The sequence below is a fragment of the Dasypus novemcinctus genome, unplaced genomic scaffold (assembly GCF_030445035.2).
Source record: "Dasypus novemcinctus isolate mDasNov1 unplaced genomic scaffold, mDasNov1.1.hap2 scaffold_69, whole genome shotgun sequence".
Classification (NCBI taxonomy): Eukaryota; Metazoa; Chordata; class Mammalia; order Cingulata; family Dasypodidae; genus Dasypus; species Dasypus novemcinctus.
This window is the reverse complement of record NW_026688628.1, coordinates 836,869-859,681: the sequence shown is the minus strand read 5'-3', so window position 1 is coordinate 859,681 and position 22,813 is coordinate 836,869. Positions and strand designations below refer to the sequence as shown.

Here is a 22,813-nt window from a genome sequence, read left to right as displayed (position 1 = left end):
GAGGGGGGGTGGGGTTGAATGGGACCTCATATTTTTCATAATGTAATTAAAAAATAAATAAATTAATTAAAAAAAAGGACACTGACCATCACTAGCCAAAGCCAATTACAGTCTCTGAGGTGCAGCAGTGCTCCAAAATGTATTCAACAAATACAATAAATGTGGCACACTAATGGAAGAGGTTGTTGATATGGGAGGAGTGGAGTGAGGGGTGGGGATATACAGGAAACTCGTATATTTTTTGAATGTAACATTTTTTGTGATCTATGTATCTTCAAAAAATACAACTAAAAAATGATTGGGGTGGGTGGTGGGGAGTGGGGTATATGGGAACCTCTTATGTTTTTTAATGTAATGTTTTGTGTGATCTATTAACTTTAAAAAAAGGTAATTAAAAATTAAAAAATAAAAAAAAACAGTAATTAGAGCTCCACTGACCCAGGGCTTACTGTGAGCCACTGTATGCATGCTAAATACATTCATTCTCATAAGTGGTCCATTAGGTCGGTTCTGTTTGATCTGTCCTAGAATGGCAAAGTGAGACAGAGAGGCTGTGACTTGTGAAGGCTCCACTGCTAGTCACCACAGAGCTGATACTTCCACTTGGGGCTCCTCACCCAGGGCTGCTAACCAACACACTGACTACTGTTAACTGTGCTCCAAAGAAATTGACTTAGGAAGTAATTTGATCAGTTTTGGTAAGGCCTGAAATAACTTGCAGTGAATTTTGGGGCAGTTCAGTCTTTCAGCAAACCTGTAGTGTGGAATTCACCCTCTTTATGACCAATGATCCCAAGGTCAGAGGAACTGCTCCTGGAGCCCTGGAGTTGATCAGATACCAGTGCCCATAATCCCAATATTATGGTGTGAACATTGGTTCAAATAGACTTTGAAATGCTTTTTGCTGTTCTTGCTGCTTTTAAGGCTCTTTTCTTCAGATTTTAATTAATATTTATTTCGGTTGCATCATTTCCTTTTGGCATGTACAAAGCCCCAGGACTTGAATTTGCCTGTAACCTCAGCTAATCAAAACTGCCCTGAAATGCTTTAAACACAAAATCCCATTAGAATCAATGTATTCAAAAGACAATTCCCATTTTCCAGGGGGCAGTAAGGCATTCCAGCAGGAGTCAGTGACTTTGTCTGTGCAGGGCCAGGTGGGAACTCTCCTGGCCCTGAGGGCTCTGTCACTATCACTCAACCCCAACATCCTAGACAGAGATAATAGGAAATGAATGGGTGTGGCTGTGTTCTAATAAAACTTTGTCAAAACAGGCAGGGGCCAGGTCTTAGTTTGCCAACCCTGTCATATAGAAAGGAGTGCTTATGGCTCATTCCTGATTTCCTTCCAAGGGACAGAGCCCCAGTCACTTCCTACCTTGGGGCTCCTATCCGGCCCTTGTTCAGTCAGCCATGGAAGGCTGCCAAATTCAGACCGCCAAATTCAGGAAGGAGAAACTGAGTCTTCAGGCTCACTCTGCCCTTCTCCCTCTTGGGCCTGGCCCGCAGGGGGCAGGGGTTCTGCTCTGCTTTCCACCACATTCGAGCTTCAGAAGCCACAAGCCCCACTGTGCAGTCCTCAGTGGTACCTTCCATCAGTGGCACCCCATCGAGGAGCAGTCTACAGGCCACCTTAGGGTGCTATGGAAAGAGACTCCTCAAAGGAACAAACAAAAAGGTGTAGCGTGAACTCTCTTTGTTATTCTGAGAATCCAGATGAATTTTATATTCTCTCAATAAAGAAGCATTGAACAACTTCATACACCAAGATCCTGGCTTTTTGACTATTAGCTCATGATGGCCATCAACTCACTGGCAGTGTCATAGGTACCGTAGACTCAAAATGTAAACCCCACTTAATAAGTGAAACTATTTACAGTTGTTCAAAACCTATTGCTGACAGGAAGAAAACAGATGAGGTGTATGTTGGCAGAAGGTTGGGAACCCTTCTGTTCCACCCCCCTCCTGTTTTAATGGCCAGCAGAGTCAGGTACCTTGTCAGATGGCCCCGGAAATCCCCTTCCTCCATCCAGTCCATCCACACGCTAGAAGCCAGGCAGAGGGGTACCTCAGATGCAAGAGACATCCCGGGGGGCAGGCTGAGGGCCATGGTTGCTTCAACTGGAAAGTACGCTTCTGTGTGTGAAGTGAAGCTCATGAGACTCAATAGGCCTCCCACCAGTACTCCAGCGAGAGTTGACCTGAACTGGGGACTTACCTGGGCACCACTAATTGTGGGTGGCTAGGAGAAGAGGAAGGAGGCATTTTGTGGGATTATTTTATACACCATTAACTTCCTTTCCAAGGGAATCTGCGTTCCACATTATGGGTTGAGCTGTGTACCCCAAAAAGATACCCTGAAGTCCTAATCCCAGGTACCTGGGAACACAAACTTTTTGCAAAAGCGTTATTGCAAGCAGAATCATTTAAACTGAATGAGGCCGACTGCAGTGGGTGGACCCTTAGTCCAGGATGGCTTGTGTCTTTAGAAGGGGGGTGTGGGCACAGACAGAAGGGGAGGGCGCCATGGGAAGAGAGACAGAGCAGGCCATAGTGTGACTGAGGAGACACGGAAAACCCAAGGCTTGCTGGCCAAGGGACAGGCGCCCCAGGGGCCAGGACTGACACACCAGCACGGCCCATGCACTTGCGGCTTCAGCCTGCCGGGCTGAGAGAGCCGTTTCTGGTGTTTTTAGCCACCCAGTTCATGGCACTTGTGACAGCAGCCTGAGAAAAGTGAGGTGTCCCTCTTCTGGCAGTCCCATCCCTCCAGGAGGCCTGAGGGATAGCCCAGGTGCCCAGCTGTCCGCCAGGCTGAGGGTCCCCAATCAAGGCTTTTATCTAATCAGATGCCCTGAGGAACGCCCTGGGGACGGACAGAAACAATGTTGAAAAGAAAGGAATGAGAGACCTGGACAACTCTGAACACCCTTCTCTTCCTTCCTTCAGCCCTCTCTTGGGAGCTTCAGCTGCTTAGACCCCCGAGGTCTTCCCACCACGCACACCTTCCCAGAGGGGCCGGGCCAGACGGTGCAGACTTATTCCTTGTTCTCCTTGTCGGTGGGAAGGCAGCCCGAGGGTTCCAGTGGCCCAGGACCGTCCATCAGCCTGGTTGCTTATTCACGGCCGCGGGAACCACCGCACATACTGCTCAGGGGGCCGCACCCCACACACTGGATACCCTCGAGGCCCCCGTTCTAGACTGTCTGTGCGCCCTTGGATGGCCGCGAGACCCCTCCAGCTCCGGGGCGGGGTCGGGGGAGGGTGGTCTGTGTCTCGCAGTACTAAAAGCTCTGCTCTTTCGGGTCCAGGCACCCATCTCACTGACCCCACCGAGAGCAGCACCTGCCCCCTCCACCCCAGGGCGCCCCATCGAGTCTTCCGAGTCTTCCTCCCTGGTGAATATTCCCTCCTCCCTCCCCCGCCCCCCCCCCCCGCCCCTCGACCTTCCCGGTAGCCCTTTCCCACTATGATATCCTGCTCCCACCCCCACAGAGCATCCCCCACCCTGCCCGGGCCCCACCCCCAAGCCCTGCCTGGCCCCCAGACCCCTTCCACGCGGTGCCACTGGGTCTCCAGTCCCCGCTCCGGGTGGCAGAACCCCGCCCCAGCCCCTCCCTGGCAGGGGACACCTGCCCCCAGCCCCGCCTCACCCCAGCCGCGCGGTGCCGCCCCTCCCGCCTCACCCGGGCCTGGCGGGAGAAGTAGCTGCGCTCCTTGGGGTCCAGGCACCGTGGCGGGAAGTAGCTGAAGGCGGTCAGCGCCGAGATGGGCGGCGGCCGGGGCTTGCCCCGCAGCGTGGCGGCGGTGATCTCCTCCTTGTGCTCCAGGCCGCCCGCGTCCACCTTTTCCGCCGAGGCCAGATCGGTCCCATCCCGCCAGGGGCCCCGCCCGAGTCCGCCTCCTGGCTGCCCGGAGCCCGCGTTCCGCAGTTGCCCGGAAACCGCAGCCTCGCGTCACAAAGCTGGGCGGGGGGCGCAGGGCTGGGGTGCAGGGCCAGGGGCGCAGGGCGGAGGGCGCTGCCGGGATGGGAATGGGACCGTGCCCTCCCTTCTCCTTGCGGGTCCCTGGAGGGCCCACTTGGGACGCGAGGAGCCATCTGCTGGACTGGCGGCTTGCGTCGGCTTGCCCTTGCCCTTGCCCTTGCGCTCCCGGAAGGTTCCAAGCGGGCTGTCCAGGAGAAGTGCAGGCCACCCCAGCGCGGCATCTGAAACCCTCCAGGAGCTGCGGAACAGTAGTGGAAGGCACAGGTGGAATTCATTGCCTTCTTATATTAACTCTGTATCCGCAGCAGCATTGTGTCAACGTACAACGAGTTAGTTTTCAGCGCCTCGGTCAGCACGAGGGGCCACCGCTCACGGTACTGGCAGGTGCGGGTGTGCAGCGGCACGAATCCAATCCAGCCAAGTGGTATCTGGCAAAACTGAGCTGTTCCGCAGCGCTCTGCTGTTTCTTGAGTCAGATGCTGGTTCAAGAGGCGCGTTCCTTTTGTCGAAAATTCACTTAATTCTAAAGCCTCGAATGTGTGTGTGTATCAGTAAAAAGGAAAAGGGGAACTAAACAGGCCTTGGGAATACTTTAACCAGGGCGGCTCTAGGAAGGCTGGCTTGAAACATAAATGATAATGAGGAGCCAGACTTGTGAAATCTGGGGAACAGTCGGTCATTCCAGGCAGAGGGAAGAGCATCTGTGGTGACCCTGAGGCCGAGCCCATTGATGTGCAGGTGGCAGAACGGGAGGACAAGGGCTGTGCAACTTTCAGAAGGGGAAGGCAGCAGGGAGTGCAGGTGGACAGGCAGGCAGGGGAGGGGTTGTTCTCAGGCCCGGACCAACGAGCCCCCTCTCGTTGCTTCTTGCCTGCAGGTCGTTGACTCAAGCAGAGGTTTTTCAGTACCATGTCCTTGATGCTAATTAACAAAAACAATAACCACACGTTTACAGTGGCACCCCTACAAATAGAGCACCCTAGAAGTATGACACCCCTAGAAGTACAGCACACCTAGCAGTAGGGAACCCTAGAATTATGGCACCCCTAGAAGTATGACCCAGCAAGCCAGTCTGTGCTCATCCTACACCTCCTTACACATGGACACAACCATTCTAAGGCCCACAGGATGGAGGAATAGAGTATGGATTGGAGTGGACTTAACGATATTCTATTCATGAACTACTGTGATTAGTAATAGAAGAAAATGTGGCATTGGTGTGGAGAAAGTGGCCATGGTGGCTTGGAGTTGTCCTGGGTGTTGCTGCAGGGACAGTTACTGGATATTGTATGTCCTCCCATGGCCCACTGGGTGGACTGTAGGAGAGTGTGGGCTATGGTGTGGACCATTGGCCGTGAGGTGCAGTGGTGCTCAGAGATGTATTCACCAAATGCAATGAATGTCTCATGATGATGGAGGAGGTTGTTGTTATGGGGAGAGGAGAGGGGTGAGCGGGGTGGGGGGTATAGGGTGGGGCAGGGAGGGGAAGAGAGCTCACAGAAGGCAGAAGTGACACTGGGCTTGGACTCGGTAGTGAATAGGGACTGTGGATAGGTTTCTGAGGCATAGCATGATCCAGAATGGGGCTCAGACCCAAAGCCATGAACTGCTCTAAGAACTGTAAGTGAGACCACTTCACAGGTTTCCAAGAGATGTGAGAATCCTTTTGGCCTGGCCCCCAGGTGAGCGGCAATTCACTTGGGTATATGAAGGCATCCCAATCAATTGCAGCTCTCTCCTGGTCAATCTTTCATTTGCTTTTATTTGTCCCATTCCTTCTCTGCAAAGAAGCATAAAATTTAAAAGTGAACTTGGAGCTCTAGAATTCATAGAGTTTCAATAACCTATGCTAAAGTTTAAAAAACCTTAAAAATTAAAGATAAACAGATCTAAAAAGTTACAGCATGATGGGGTCATGCGATGGTTAATCACCGTCCAGTTGGTGCTGAGTCATTGGATGATGCAAGCCCTGGCCTGCCAGTGTGAGGGCATTCTGTAGGTGGCTTTAGACCATTAGGCAGTTGGTTGCAGCTATGGCTGATTATATCCACAAACAAGGGCGACTGCCTTCAGCAAGGAGGGGAGTCCCATTACCCCAGCAGCTGTAGGTCTTAAAGCAACACCGAGGCTCTCAGCAGTCGCGCACACATAAGAATGGAAGCTCCTTGAGGGCAAAGTCACAGCTATCTTACTCAGGTACTCCCAGAGCCCAGAACAATGCCTAGCGCATAATAAGAGCTCAATAAATATTTGTTGGTTAAATAAGAGGGATATTTAAAGAAGTATCAAATATGATTCCTGTCCTCAAAGACACAATCAATACTAGAAGTACACAACAAACCAGAGCAGCGTGTGTGAAGAAAATCAGCATTCCAGCTCTCAGAGGAGGTCAGGGTTTTAGGTTGTAGGGAAAGAAGAGACCTGAGTGGGGTGCTGCTGAGTGGACAGAATTTAGTCACTGGGAGATGCTGTCTGGAGGGAGAGGGGGCACCTGGGCAAAGGAGCAAGGTGAGAGAGAATGGAGTGGGTTAGGTGGGAGGGAAGAGACCACCAGCTTGGAGCCAGGCAACAAGGTGCAGCCTCAGGGGGTCCCAAAAGTCAAAGCAGAGGAGGTTCTACTGTATCCTGTGAGCAGGAAAGAAAAAAGGTTTCTGATCACAGGCTGGCATGCTGAGGGTTTTCAGAAGATTAATCTGGGATGTGCAAGATGAACTGGACAAGAGTAAGCCAGAGAGGAAACCAGGGAGCAGACTAGCACCAATACCTTAGAGAACTTGGGAAACTCATCTACATTCTAGTCACTCATCATCATAATGCCTTATTAAGTAACTTACAAAGGAAACAATAAGGTCTTAGGTATTAGGGAGTGATGAAGATTATGGTTTTAGTGAGTCATCTTGTCTATTCTTACACTTACATCAGGAGGAAATTAAAACAGATATTCCAATAATTTAATAAGATTCTCAGTCCACTGGGCTAGCAGACTACTTAGGACCCTGGAAAAAGCAAGTATGAATTAGGGATTACTTTGGGGGGTGGAGGGAATGGACCCATACCTGGACAACTTGATAACCAAATAAATGTAGTTGCCGTTGTTTAATAGCCTCTTTTCCTAGTAAATTTTTGCTGTTAAAACAAACTCTTTTGGGGCCATTGATGCATAGTGCTACTCTGAAAAAAAAATCAAAGAGAAATGAACTTAGTTTTTATAACCATCCAAAATATTATTTTTCTGGCCAGTTTACTCAAGATTTGGCTTTTCCTAATGGCCAGTACTCTCACATGAATCATGAATGTGTTACTCTTTAGTCTACTGAAAAAGTACTTGGCTTAATTAATGATCCTGTTTATAAAATATTACAAGGAATTTCCAAAAAACATATCCTGAAATGTACTTTTAATTTCTGGAATCATCTATTTTTCTCACCTTTTTAAGAAAATGATCCTTTTCTATTCACCTCAACAGGCCTTGTAACATAAAAACAACAGCAGTTTCTTTACCTTTGGGCCCATCTTCATCAACTGTAAAAGGTAATATAAATCCTTCTTTATCTAATTTAATTTCAATATCTGGTGAGATAAGAAAAAAGGTCTTCATGTGATACCCTCACAAACGTTATCTTCCTTTACTTCTTTGTTCTATTTTGATTTATTCCAAACTGTATTTATCAATAGGACAGAAGGCTGCAAAGAAATGACCACAACCAAATGAGGGTGAGGATGTTCACTCACTCAGCTTCAAGAACAAGCCTGTCAGCCTGAAATTAAGGAGGCTTCCTGGGCTAAAGCAAGGAGTAGGTCCTCAAATTAACAGGGGAGCAGTAGGAACCACATACTTCCTCCTTCTCCTTACAAATGGCAGCACACTTTGAATTCTGACAGTGAAGAAAATGTCCTAAGTTCAGCAAAATTAGACAACTAAGCAGCTCACCACATCCATCTCTTCCAGTGCCTCCTGACAGCTAATGCAGCCCATATCTGTGGCACCCCACAACTGCAACATCTGGCCAAGGGGCATAGCTAGAATTCCCTTCCCAGCCCTCTGGTGTATGCCATTCCTTCTGTAGAAAGGGCCATGAGACAGGTGAGGTGGAACATGTGACCATTTGAAACCTATTAGAGATGGTTCTCTTTGAGATGACTTTTTTTTTTTAAATTTATTTAATTCCCCTCCCCTCCACCGGTTGTCTGTTCTCTGTATCCATTTGCTGCATCTTGTTTCTTTGTCAGCTTCTGTTGTCAGCGGCACGGGAAGTGTGGGCAGTGCCATTCCATGGCAGGCTGCTCCCTCCTTCGCACTGGGTGGCTCTCCATATGGGCGCACTCCTTGCGCGTGGGGCTCCCCCACGCGGGGGACACCCTTGCGTGGCATGGCACTCCTTGCGTGCATCAGCACTGCGCATGGGCCAGCTCCACACGGGTCAAGGAGGCCCGGGGCTTGAACTGTGGACCTCCCATGTGGTAGACGGACGCCCTAACCACTGGGCCAAAGTCCGTTTCCCAAGATGACTTTTTAATTGATGAAAGGAAGGACTTGGACTCAAAGTCAGCATAGTCCAGCAGCTATTTCTGGGAGGATTTGTGTGCTTATATCTGTGCTAATGTGGTAGCCACCAGCTATGGGAGGCTTTGGAACACTTGAAATGTGATATATGATTAGGGAAATGAATTATAAACTTTACTTATGTTTAATTTAAATTTAAGTAGCCATCTGCACTAGTGGCTACTATACTGGACAGTGCAGGCCTAGACTATAAGAGCGGCTAAACAGACATGAGCACTTACTGTGTTATTCCCTCATGTATTCCTTCTTACCATAGGTGTTTGAGGTCAAATTTTACAGATGAGGAAGCAAACCGAAAAAAGTTAAAAAGGGTAAATACTCTGTGCAAAGGCATTCTGCTAATCTGTGGCAAGCTGGATTCAAATATAGTCTATATACTATATTCTACCATCTACACTCTAGAGCCATATGCAGGGCAGGGAAGATTCCATTTTGCATTCTGTGGCTACTAAGCTCCACCTGTCTCCCAAAGAGATAACAACTCACAAGGTTCTGTAAATAAATCCCCTGGTACTTACCTATTGTATACCAATAGGGTATTAACATTTTGGAAGCAAAGTAGGATCTTGCACCTAAAAGGTCGATCAATTCAATTACCTCAGATTTATGAGAGTGAAAATCCACAGGGGTCTCCAGGGAATGGTATGGAGTAAAAAAAGGTTTCATTTGATATTTAGGAAGGAGTTTGGGATTCTAAAAATCATATATTCAAGCATGAGAGAGAAAAATAAGGTACAAAACCAGAGAATAAAGTGAAGGTAGTGAGTTACCTATGTATAAAAGTTTGATACAAAATTCCTTTAACAAATGGTATTTTTCTAGGACTTAGGACTGATATCTTTCTTAACACAGCAATGAAAAATATTCTTGTTATAGTTAAAATCTAATAGCTCAAAATATCTTTAAAATGTGTTTTGAAAGTAGTCACTGTAAAAAAGAACAATAGACATCATGACAATGCTGTCAAATTCAAGAAACATCTCTGAAACTCTCAGAATTGCTTTAAGGACCTGAAGGACACTCAGTTAAAATTTTTAATCCAAGAAGAAATGATAAAACTGACATCTCAATTCAATAAATAAAGGATTGCAATGAAACAACTAGTGCTGGAAAATTGCCTATCTGTCTAGTAAAGAAGAGTTAAACTCCTACCAAACATCAGACTATGGGTATATATCCTTTTACTGAGTTTTGCTTTATTCCATTTTGCAGATATTGTGGGGGTTTTTTTCTAAATAAACTGAGGGTTTGTGGCAATCCTGTGTCAAGCAAGTCTATCAGTTCCAGTTTTCCAACAATGTGTACTCACTTCATCTGTGTCACATTTTAATTGGGGTATATACATTTAAAAATAAAAATAATGCTTTTGCATACTTAAAAGACTGTAGCATACATACACTGGGAAAGCAAAACATGCATGTAACTCACTTTATTATGGTGGTCTGGAACTGAACCTGCCAAATCTCTGAGGTATACCTATATAATAAATCACAGGTGGATTAAAGATCCAATGGGGAAAAATTAGTAAAATATTTGCACTAACATATATTTTGTGAAATAATCTTATGCATGATGGGAATATCAGGAACCATTAAAAGACAGGTAGATTTGGTCACACAAAACTTAAAAACACAACACAATAGAAAGATGAATTAGGGAGCAGGAAGGCAATTCCTAGGAAATACAAATGGCCAATAAGCATATGACAAAATGTTCAACTTCATTATTGCTCACTCAAATGCAATTTAAATACATGAGAAGTCACCCTTTTCCACTGAACTGAGTGGCAAAAGCTAACAGAACAAAAATACTGTGCAGTGGCAGTGGGGGTGACACAGCCACCTTCACTCTCTGCTGGGGAGGTGTGACATCTACCATTCAGAGTCACTATTTATTGACATTACACCAGTGGTCCCACTCTTAACATTCTAGTCTGCAGCTTAAAGGAACATGGGCCCCAGTAGAATGACATGCAAGAGTGTTTACTCTAGCACTGCGGATAGATGCCAAAGGTGGAAAGAACCTGAAAGATCATAAGCTGGGGAACTAGTAAGTCCCATAAAATACTGCACCACTTTGAGAAAGAACGTATTTGATCCACACACATTGGCCTTGAGGAAGGTCTATGTATACTGGACATAATGGTAAATTGTATGATATACTGGACATAAAGAGAAAAGAAAATTGGTTTATATATTTGTGTACATTTGGCATAGAAAGCACAGTTACAAATTTGTTATTGCAGGGAAGGGAGGTGGTTGGGGTTAACTAATTTTAGTGTTTATCTTTATAAGCCTTGGCATTGTTAAATTTTTTTAAAAGAGTAATGAATTTCCTTATATTTACTTTATGCCAAGAATATGATCCTGAGTCAAGTCTGAAGGACAAAGCAGAAGGTGATGAAGTCTGGTGAGACTATTTCCAATCACACAAAAAAAGGTGTGCTGTGAAATTTATGAGAGTGAATCTTTATAGCACAGATACCACCTAAACTAAAGTCTACCAGAGAAGAGTGAAATTTCTGACTTGGTTTAAAAATGCACTCAGAAATAATTATTATTTGTAGAGTTCAGAGATTCAGACTTCTTTTTTTTTTAAAAAAAGATTTATTTTTATTCATTTAATTCCCCTCCCCTCCCCCGGTTGTCTGTTTTCTGTGTCTTTTTGCTGCTTCTTGTTTCTCTGTCCGCTTCTGGTGTCGTCAGCGGCATGGGAAGTGTGGGCGGCACCATTCCTCGGTAGGCTGCTCCCTCCTTGGCGCTGGGCGGCTCTCCTTATGGGTGCACTCCTTGCGCATGGGGCTTCCCTACGCGGGGGACACCCCTGTGTGGCACGGCACTCCTTGTGCGCATCAGCACTGCGTGTGGGCCAGCTAAACACGGGTCAAGGAGGCCCGGGATTGAACCACGGACCTCCCATGTGGTAGACGGATGCCCCAACCACTGGGCCAAAGTCCGTTTCCCCAGACTTCTTAATCAAATGGCTATTGTGCATGCTAAACCCTTTAAAACCCTTGAAGTGAATCAAGGAATACTAAGACTCATACACTGTCAACACTTGAAACCGTCTAGAAATCTCATACAGCAGGAACTGGTCCTATAGGACAAGACAGAAATGGGGTCAATTTATCAAAGAGAAGGCCAGCTGTTCCACCTAGCTCCAAGTAAATGAAAGTTTTCCCTTTTAATAAAGTTATGGAGACAGGTCAAAAGAGAAGGGCCTTAGTTTTCAGAAGGGGCACAAGCAAACTGTTCTCCCTCAGTGAAATAATGCCATACACTTTTTGTTTTTACCTTATAGAAAGGATATTCTAGGACTGAGGATAAGTACAATTGTGTCAGTTGTGCTAGCCTCAGTCTGTCCAGACATGATTCTTCACCTGAAATGAAAAGCATCCCAATCAGTTATGCTTCAATTTTCCTACATGTAATGAAAAAAATCATGAACATCCAGAACAAATTAATTCATTCCAGAAGTGTGATGGATTTTTAAGTAACACTAGAAAATGAACTTGTTAGAATTATGCCCTCATGCTTGCTTAACCAGTGACATCTTATTTTGACTTCTACAAACCCAAGCTCCTAACTTCTGCCCCTTGTTGGGATTCAGGCAGTTACAGCAGCAGACCTCTGCTAATGGGAGCATCTCGATGATCCCCCACAGGAGCATGAATGGCCTGTTGAGGTGCTGATGTCTTCCACCTATAGGAAGCATATCCACCAGCCCATCAAGCCACTGAACCACCACCATGGCAGCACTAATCACATGAGGGCTGACTTCTACAGGAAGAAGGACATCCCCAGCATCAAGGTCCCGGCTTTGGGTACTTTTCTCCAGCCTGAGGGTCACCCCAGCCCCCAAAGGCCCAGGGGCTCCTTTCATGGGGGAGGAGGGATACCTGGGGCCTTACATCCTCATTGTGCTGACATCTAGAAACCACAGAGATTCCCCCATCTGGCCTTATGGTGGGGACAATGAAAGACAAGCAGCTTCCCTAAGGGGCCTTGGTCAAGAGCCTGGCAGACACCTTTAGGATTTAGGCACATCCAGCAGGTGGATTTTTACATTAGACTATTTCAGATTAAGTGATGCTGGTGACTCATTCACTGCGGGCACCTTCAAACCTTACAAATATCCCCCCAACTTAAGTGACTGGGATTTTTGTTCATGGGTTCTCTGCATTTGTATTTGGGGAGGGGTGTGCAGTTATTTTCCTAATAGTCTCAGAAGCCACAACTGCCTGATATTATCTCTAGTGTACATAAAACAATGCTTGCATTTTACTTTCTTTAAGAGGAAATATCAGGAAAGTTACATGTTAGCACAGTTGAACTCTAGACATACTGCAATGCACTTTCTCCCCAGTGATCTGAACTGCAAATAATGGAATTTTGTTAACTCAAGGACAAAAATCCCTAGGAAGGATGGATGGCCCTGGAGGCCAGCATTTTCTGTTGTCACCCTGTAAGTGAGAAGCAGCTGAGGTCATGAGGAATGCATGGGACTTGGCATTCACCAGGGTTGGGTAAAATTCTGGCTCCTCCATTTTCTAGCTCTGAGGACTAGTGTAAGTCATGTCCTGTTTGAGCCTACATTCCCCCATCTTTACAGTGGGGGATGCTAACCTCATCTGTCTGAGTCTGGCAGGTCGACTGTAACACATACCATAGGCAGCAGGAATTCAGTAACTCAGGGTTTGGAGGCTAGACATCAAATCAAGGGATTAGCAGCCACACAGTCCTGCAGGGGGGCATCCTGCTGGTGGCTCAGCCTCTGCTCATCTCATGGTCATCTGAATCCTGTGGTCTCCACTTCTGCACAGGGGTACATCTGCCTAGATCCTCTCCTTGTGAGGTCTCCAGTCCTGTAGGATGAAGGCCGTCCTGTCTCAATTTGGTTTCATCTTAAAAGGATCTTTGAGAATCTTCCAAATAGCTCCCACCCACAGCACCAGGGACCAGGATTTGAATGTGTCTTGGGGAATATGAGTCAGTCCCCATCACTAAGTCTTTGAGGGGCTTGGTGAGCTCTCAGAGTTGGTCATAAAACAGGTGGCCCTGTGGTACACCCCCTGCTCATCAATCATGGTGAGGATCCTCAAGTTTGGATGGTTTTTATTTTTTATTTTTATTTTTTTTGATTTTTAATTATTTATTTATTATTTTTTTAAATTACATTAAAAAAATGAGGTCCCATTCAACCCCACCGCCCCCACCCCCCACTCCCCCCACTCTCCCCACAGCAACACTCTCTCCCATTATCATGACACATCCATTGCACCTGGTAAGTTCATCTCTGAGCATCACTGCACCCCAGAGTCAATGGTCCACATCATAGCCCAGACTCTCTCACGTTCCATCCAGTGGGCCCTGGGGGGATCTACAGTGTCCCGTAATTGTCCGTGAAGCACTATCCAGGACAACTCCACGTCCTGAAAACACCTTCACATCTCATCTCTTCCTCCCATTCCCCAAACCCAGCAGCCCCCATGGCTACCGTTCCCACACCCATTCCACATTTTCTCTGTGGACATTGGATTGGTTGTGTCCATTGCACACCTATGTCAAGTGAGGGCTTAGATTCCACATGGGTACTGGATGCACTCCTCCCGCTTCTAGTTGTAGACACTCTAGGCTCCATGTTGTGGTGGTTGACCTTCTTCAACTCCATGTTAGCTGAGTGGAGTAAGTCTAATAAGTCAAAGTGTAGGAGCTGAAGTCTGTTGAGGCTCTGGGCCTGGGTGTCATATTATCAGTCCAGAGATTCAAATCCCCTACATATATCTTAAACCCAGCACCAACTACAATTCCAATAAAGTAGCATGCAAGTCTTGTGAAAAGAGATCCCCTCTGAGTCCAATTCCATCATGCAGAAACACCAGCTCCAAAGAAGGGCCATCTGTCATGGCAGTGAACCCCTTCTGCCATGACCATAGAACCCGTGGGTCTCTTTATCCCTCAAAAGAACCAATACCTGGGGTTGTATCTACCTTATCTGTCTCTTAGACTCTGTTCAGTTGTACATAGGGGTATTCCTTCTGACAACCTCCAGACTCTTTTTTAGAGACGCACAGCCTTATAATCTCATTTCTCCTTTCCATTTCCCCCTTACATTAGGTCAAACCGCTTCCCGAAGTCATGTTATTATATGTAGACAGGTATATTCTGCTGTTCCGCATTGAATCTTTAATTCAAGGTCATTTTCTAGTTGCTTCTTCAGCTGGTATGTGGTAGTGATCCCTCGGTGCCAGGGAGGCTCATCCCCGGGTGTCGTGTCAACTTTGGGTGGTTTTTAAAGCAGTCTCTTTTAACCTCACTTGGAAATGTTTACTTTGGATAAAATTTGAAAAATTGTTCGAGTGTTAAGATACCATCTATATTTTTAATGAAGTGATCCCTTGGAAGAGATAATCCCTCATCTTTTGTGATTAAATTCTCCAGTTTAGTGGTTGATGGATAGGTGATTTAGTTGATTTCAACCCCGATTCCTCAATCATTGGTTTTATTGTTTTGAAGACCAGGTCATTCTCAAAGGACCCATGACATTGAATGACTGGAATTTCAAGGCTGAGTGACTTCTAAATATGTCTTTATTAATTTGAAGCCAGCTTTTTTCACAGTATGTGCCTTTTATTTTTTTCAAACAATTAACAATATTTTATTCAGAATGCCTTTGGGTTCATTATATCATATTGGTTATACCATAAAAGAAAATATATAAAGTTTGGGTTATAGGCATTTTTATAAATAATTCTTTCTTCAGTCCAGATTACCAAGAAAAACAATGCATCTGTAGGAGATGCCTTCATCTGAAAGTGACAGCAATAAATTAATTTCAAACTTAAGTTATTTTCATTTAGTTTAAATTAGGTCTTTAACCTTTTAGTGCTTACTTTTAATAAGCAGGGTTTGAGATGGGCAAGATTTCAAAAGCTCTCATGTTTGTTAGACAGCTAGGGAAATTAAATGTATTTCTGTAGATGAGACGTTTTCAACTTAAATGTGTTAAGTATGCCCATTAAAGCCATATCAAGCAGAAACATATTCTTAGATTAAAATAATTTGTTTCACTTAATCAGATTTCCACCATTAGTCAAAAATGATTTTTCTATTGTTAGACATATCTAGAGCAAGGGGAAGTGGAGTGGTTGCTGCCTTTAAGAATTGCACATTGAGTTTGGAAAAAGAAAAATATAGAGGATTCAAGATAAAGCCTAGTCATTTCTAAACAGATGCTTTGAAATACAGGAATTTTAAAGGATGTGGACTTAAAGTGTTTGTGTGTTTTCTAAAGATTTTATTATTTATTCATTTATTTATTTAATTTATTTATATATTTCTTACCTGCTCATTGTTTATACTCACTGCCTGCTCTCTATGTCTAGTTCTTTTTTTTTTTTTTTAGGAGGCATTTGGAATAGAACCCAGGATCTCTCATATGGGTGGGAGGTGTTCAGCCACTTGAGCTACATCTGCTCCCTGCTTGTAGCATCTTTTGTAGTGTTTCCTCATTGTGTTGTCTCATTGTGTCATTTTGTTGTGTCAGCTTGCTGCACCAACCCTTTGCATCAAATCTCTGTCTTGTTAGTTTTCTTTAAGAAACACTGGGAACTGAAGCCAGGATTTCCCAAGTGGTGCCCAACTGCTTGAGCCACATCTGCTTCCCTTAAAGTGCTTTTCATGAAAGAATACTTCCTACAAACCTTAAGGGTTTAGGAGAACTTTGAGTATGTGCATTTTTACTCACCTATAGATGTCACTGTTCATTGGCTTGACAGAAGTGAACTCCAAGGTTTCTGATTTGCATTTTTAGCTCACAGAGTTGTTTTCAGTTGCCTGAAGCTTTGGGTAGGTTTTACTCTGTCTTAGAATTCAGGGAAGAGGCAATTTTCCATTCCATTCTTGCCTCAGTCATTGGCCAACTGTGAAAATTTGGAGAAGTCCCTTATCCTCTCTGCAACTCAGTTTTGTTTTTGTAAAATACAGGGGCTGGTTTAGTGCCTGGATTCTCAGCCACAGGGTCTTAAGATTGACCTTGAATCAGAGTCTCCTGGACAACTGTTAAATAAAACAGCCTGCCCCATCCCTGGAGTTTCTGATTCAGCAGGTCTGGATCTGGGTCTGAGAATTTGCATTTCTAACAAATTCCCAGGTGATGCTGTGACTGCTGGCAGGTGGGTTGGGGGAACCCCACTCAGCCAGGCCCTTGTATGCACAGAGTTTCATCAGGTAGACTCTGATCATAATGCTGATTGCTTTTAAGGCCTATTGCTTAGAAAGACTGCTGATAAAGCCTCAGGAAAGAAAAATCTTCCCTTTGTGTTCTTTTTGCCATAAACCCCAAATTGAGATAATCTCATGGGGGTAAAAGGGAGGGATCATATTTAAGAGAATTTAGCAACCACTGGCTGTGGACATTTCCATGGGCTAGCAAAGAGGAAGGTTTTGCTACCTCAGGAAGGTCACTGTGATGTGGGTTATGGGTGGGAGGGTCTTCGTCTCTTCAGAGATAACTTAAACATCTGACTTGTGGGTGTGAAATGGTAAGAGGCTGCAGTCCTGCCATTGGTGACAATGACAATGACTCCAGTCCCAGGAAACAGTTTAACAATGCAAGGTCTATAAACTTTAAGTATTTAGGGGAAATGCAAACAAAATATGATAAAAGCTTATCTAATATGTATGAAGTCCATGTTAAAAGCTTACCTAGAATGTGGAAGATATATATGCTAATTCAAGCCTTTTGAGAACTGAAACAAAGGGACCATTCAACGTTTCCTCTCTGTATAAAACAGATTCAAAAATATTGTTCGGGGCTCGGGATTGAAACAGAAAGCTCCAGAGTCTGGCTGGCCATCAATAAACCTTTTTTTCCTTCTCAAAATCATTCCTGAGTCCTGGCCTCTCTATATGCAAATAATTGAACCTCTCTCAAATTCTACAACATTTTTGGTGACTCTGGTGGGATTGCAAATGAAGGCCAGAGATGGTAGCATTTTGCTGACCCTTCCAAATCCCCAAGTGTGGCTGAGCATGAGGGTCTCGTCCTCGCTCAGGCCCAAGAGTCGGGGGGGCTTGCTCCTGTCGATCAGCCAGCAGGGGGTGCCCCGAGAGGGAGCACCGGTTCTCCAGGCGTGGGGGACGCGCGGTTGGGGAAAAACCATGGAGACCGCTTGAGCGCAAGAACAGGTCTGCTTTATTATGGAAGTACACTTAGCTATATAGGGTTGGGTAGAGGGAGGGGTGTGATGAAGGGAGGGTTGGCTAAGGGGCGGCTGTGGACAGGCTGAAGCTGATGGATAGACCTGAGGTAAGCAGTTACTGGGGAAGAGGGCAGATTGTGGGTTGGCAATATGGGCGGGACTGGCAGGAAGGATGGCGGGGGCTGGAAGGGGAGGAGGGGTGGAGAAAGGTGGCAACAATTGCTCCTTTTGTTTTTAAAAGGAAATAGAGGCAACAAGTTTTGGTGCGCACTGTGGGTGTGAATAACTCGGTGTGCGCAGCAACAAAAGACAAGGATTATGAGGAGGAGGAGGAAAAGGAGGTTATAAGGATGGGTATTGGAATAGGACGAGGGGTGGGGGGAGACCATGAGGACCTGAGGACCGGCTGGCCGTGAGCGGATGACATAGCATCTGGCCAGGACGCATGTGCCCGCCATTAGGGTCGGCGCACGCCGGTGCCTGGCGCGCGCCAAGCCTTGCTAGCGAAACGGGCTCGTGATGTCCCCGGACCCCCCGCCCGAGGGGGAGGAACAGTTGGGGAGAAGTGAGGGGAGGAATACAAGAAGCTATAGGCATGCGGTCTGGAGTAGCTGGTGCGGGCGGAAGGGGCGAGGTGGACGGCTGGGGGGGGACTCAGCGGTGGCGAGGCGTTGGTAGTGGACTTGTACAAAGGAGCTGAACACTGCATTGGCTTGATCTTTGGCAAGGTGGACTATCCTTCTGATGGCCCAGGGGCCCACAGTGAGGGCTAAGAGGATAATGATAAGGGGGCCTAGGAATGGGAGCAGGTATGGGAGGAGAGAGATAGGTAATATCTTGATCGACTGCCTGCCGGAGGGCAAGGGCGGCGGTCCCCGTGCCTGTTCCAGCGAGACCTAAAAGGGTGGCGATGGGAGGGGGCTGGGGTACAGAGTAGGGGAAGCGAGGCTTGGGGTTGTGGGAGGTGAGGGAGGCAGTGGCGGGGGGGGTGCCGGGCGAAGGAGCGGGCGAGGTGGAGTGGGGCAGAGAAGGGGGCTGTGCCTTTGGAGGATTGAAAATCTGATTTGGGCCCACTGGGGTGGAACGTGTGAGAATTGGCTCCTTTTTTATAGTGATAATGGCGTCGTAATTGTAGCCTACTGCATACAGGCGGGCTCCCCACATGCGGCCTCGTAACCAGAGGTCGGAGTTGGGGTCTTTGACTGTGAGTGTGATGGTGTTCCATCGAGTAGCATTACGCTGGAGAGTGAGGTATGGGTCTTTGTTAGGGGCGCTGGACCATCCGTGGGCGATGGTTTCGCACCCCCAGGAAGGACAGTAATAGAGCGTTGGGTCATGGCATCCTCTGGCGGAGGATGGGCGCATGTAGAAACCTGTGGCAGCAGGGTTGTGTCCCCCCCACTCATAAGACGGAAGGTTCGTGCGTCCAGTGAGGTTGGCGACATCAGTAGTGAAAGAGGGGGTGGAGGCGGTTACGTTCGAGGCGAGGAGCCATTTTTGTTGCCAGAGGGAGAGGGTCCAATTGAAGGGCTGGTGACTCGGGTTGGCAGTGGCTGGGAGAGCGAGGGAAGCCAGGACGAAGAGAACGGCTGCGAGGCTGTGTAGAGGCATCATCTGACGGTGCGGCATCTTGATGATGGCTGGTGCTGGATCCGGGTGAATGGGGCGACCTCTGGGCCGTATCCACTGTCAATGTTATCTCTCACTGAAGGCATAGGGTGCTGATCGTTCGGTGGAACTAGTGGGTCAGTGGCGGGCCGAATGCAACGCCCAGGAACCCAGAGCGGCTGCGGCTCAGACTCTGGAAAGACGCAAGCAAAGCCCCTCCCCTGTGCTAGGAGGGGAGCTGGATCTTGCCAACGATTTGTGGCAGGGTCTTTCCAATGGACAAGGGGAACTTGCGAGGGCTGCCACATGGGTCCCCAGTGCTTATGGGTAGGGGAGAATCCATTGTCATCGAAGGTCAGGAGATTGTGGTGAATGAGGCAGGCAGTTACGACGTCGGCTGGGGCCTTGTGGGGAGAAGAGGCCCTTTCTTTTTTAATAAGTAGCTTGAGCTGTTGGTGAGTGTGCTTGACGATTCCTTGCCCCTGTGGATTGTATGGAATGCCAAAATGATGCGTGATGTGATACATCTGCACAAAGCTGGTGAAGGCGGCACTGCGATACGCTGGTCCGTTGTCTGTTTTGAGATCCCATGGAATTCCCATGAACAAAATAGCTTGGCGAAGCACCTGGACGCAGTGTTTAGCACTTTCTCCCGCAAGAGGGACTGCATAGCACAGATGCGAAAAGGTGTCAATTGCCACATGAAGATATTTGAGGCGGCCGAATGCGCTGACATGAGTGACATCTAATTGCCACATTGAGTTTGGGCAGAGGCCGCGGGGGTTAACACCCTGAGGCTGCAAATGCCCAAGTGGCAACAATGGCACACAGGTCCTGCACACGCACGCAAGGTGTTTGCAAGTTTCAATGGGAAGGTCTGGGAAGAGCTTCTGGATGGACCGCGCAGAGAAGTGGAATTGGGAATGCAGGAGCTTGGCTTGATTAAGAAAGTCTCCAAGCCGCGGCCCGTCGGCAGGGCTTTCATGGAGGAGGACTGGGTTTACCTGGCGGCTGGACACAGAAGCATCAGCGAGGTCATTCTCTTGAGCCAGTGGTCCTGGTAGGCCAGAGTGGCTTCTGATATGAGCAATGAACCAGGGCTGCTGCCTCCGTTCAAGCAGTCGCTGTACGAAGGCGAGGGCCCGATCGATGTTTGAGTCACCTGGTAGGAAAGTAGCAAGCGGGAGGCTGTGACACACCTGAAGAGTGTATAGGCTGTCAGTAAAGATGTTGAGAGGCTGGTCTGGGTGGAGATTGAGGACTGTAGCGACAGCTAGAAGCTCGCCCACTTGAACAGAAGAGTCATTTGCGAACAGCAGTTGCCGTGGCTCAGGATTCTCAGGAGTGTATATGATGGCAGCAAACGCAGTTTTTGAGGCATCTGTGAAGGCAGTGATAGCAGAAGGGATCGGGTTCCGTGCGGGCAATGGACGGAACGGGTTGGAAAATGCCAATTGAGACATTCCCTGCAGCAATCGGTGATGAGGATAGTGGTTGTCAAAGGAGCCGCGAAAGAGCTCTACCAGGCTCTGCATTTGGGCATTGTTCATGATGAGGGAGGTAACTTCCTTGGCATCTAAAGGCCAAACAATAGTGTGTGGCGGGATGCCATACGTTTGTATGGAGAGAAGTACTAAGTCAGTGGCCAGCGCGATCCAGGCTCTTATGAAAGGGCAGATTTTCGGGAGTTTGCTCTTTGACGTATGCAGAAAAAGGAGAGGGCCATCTTGCCACAAGAGACCTGTGGGAGTGATTGGCGTTGGCAGAACTAAAGCCAAGATTGGAAGGGTGGGGGAGAACCGCTCCAGGCGACACTGTTGCAGGGCGGCGCTGACTTGTTGGACGGCTTCTCGAGCCTCTGGAGTGATGATGATGCTGTGAGTGGTCGCCGTTGGAGGGCTGTCCCTTGTCTGCAAAAGCTCAAAGAGAGGCTGCATTTGTGCTATTGTGATGGGAAGCGCCGAGCGAAGCCAATTGATTTGCCCGCAGAGCTGTTGGAGCTCAGGTAATGTCATCCTCGGAGAGAGGTGGATTTTTGGGCTTGTGGGCTGGATAAACCGATGAAAATGAAAGCCTAGGAATTGAAAAGGAGGCTGGAGGTTTATTTTGTTAGACTGCACAGTAAGCCCGAGGCTGGAGAGGTTTGTTATTATTGCCGAGAGCAGATCATTGAGGAGCGCACTGGAGCTCGCTGCTAAAAGGAGGTCGTCCATGTAGTGGAGGATGTATGTGTGCTCCGATTGAACTTGGAGCGCAGCGGCTCAACAGCATGGTTGACATACAGTTGGCACATAGTTGTGCTGTTGCGCATGCCTTGAGGCAATACTCGCCATTGAAATCGCTGAGCTGCGCCTTGGTTGTTGATGCGTGGAACCGTGAACGCGAATCGTGGACAGTACCGGGGGTGAAGAGGAATAGAGAAAAAGCAGTCCTTGATGTCAATGGATGCCGCATGAAAATGCTGGGGGACTGCGGTGGGGTGCGGGCATCCTGGTTGAGGTGATCCCATTGGCTTAATATGTTTGTTGATCTCACGGAGGTCGTGAAGAAGGCGGTATTTGCTGGTGTTCTTTTTGCTAATGACAAAGACCGGTGAATTGTAGGGACTAGTGGACAGTTCTATATGCCCTGCTTGTAGCTGCTCTTTGACGAGGGCAGAGAGAGCCTGCAATTTGTGAGCTGGCAAGGGCCACTGCTCGACCCAGATGGGCTCCTCTGTGTCCCATTCCAGAGGGATAGGGTCAGGTTTTGAGATGGGAGCAGTGGCCCCTAGAAGGGGGGGGGCAGCGCAGCTGAGAAGGCTTCTGTAGTGATTCGGGCCTTTAGCTGGCTGAGGACATCTCTCCCCCATAAGATGGTCTGGACTGATGAGAGGACGAGTGGACGAATTTGGCCTTCGTGGCCTTCTCAGTCGCTCCAATGTAGAGGCTGGGATGTTTTCAAGGAGGCAGCAGCTCCTGTGGCGCCGATGACTTGAGGGCCGGTTTCGAGGGGCCAGTGATTGAATGCGGTGATTTCGAAGGGAACACAGGAGACTTCAGCGCCAGAATCCAGAAGCCCATCAAGCCATTGCCCATTAATCTTAAGTTCTAATGAGGGTTTCTGGCGGTGTGTGATGGCATTGTCCACATTATGGCTTGGGAATTTTTCTGGGGGCCTCTTGGGGGTGGGGCTGAGGCCTGCCCCGCTGGAAGTTTAAAGGCTGCTGGGAACATTGGGCGGAACAGCAGTCGCGGGCCCAGTGATAACCTTTCCCACAACGCGGACACGGCGTAGAAGGGCCCCTTGGCCGTCACATCGGCGGGTCTGAGCGAGGCACTGGGCCTGGCTGGGAGCACTCGCGGATGAAGTGGCCCGGCTGGCCGCACCGAAAGCAGACGGAAGTGGGGCTGGATGAAACAGCCATGGCAGAGGCAAAGGCAGCGGTGAGTGTTTTGACTTGTGGGTCGACGT

At 47.7% G+C, this 22,813-nt stretch overlaps 1 long non-coding RNA gene across 1 annotated transcript; it reads left to right on the top strand.

Moving 5' to 3' along the window:
• Nucleotides 1-4,138: 4,138 nt before the first annotated feature.
• On the top strand, nucleotides 4,139-8,056 carry LOC131277849 (uncharacterized). Its single transcript, XR_009184891.1, has 3 exons — nucleotides 4,139-4,250; nucleotides 7,453-7,517; nucleotides 7,662-8,056. It is a non-coding gene; the product is annotated as an uncharacterized lncRNA (long non-coding RNA).
• Nucleotides 8,057-22,813: the final 14,757 nt, after the last annotated feature.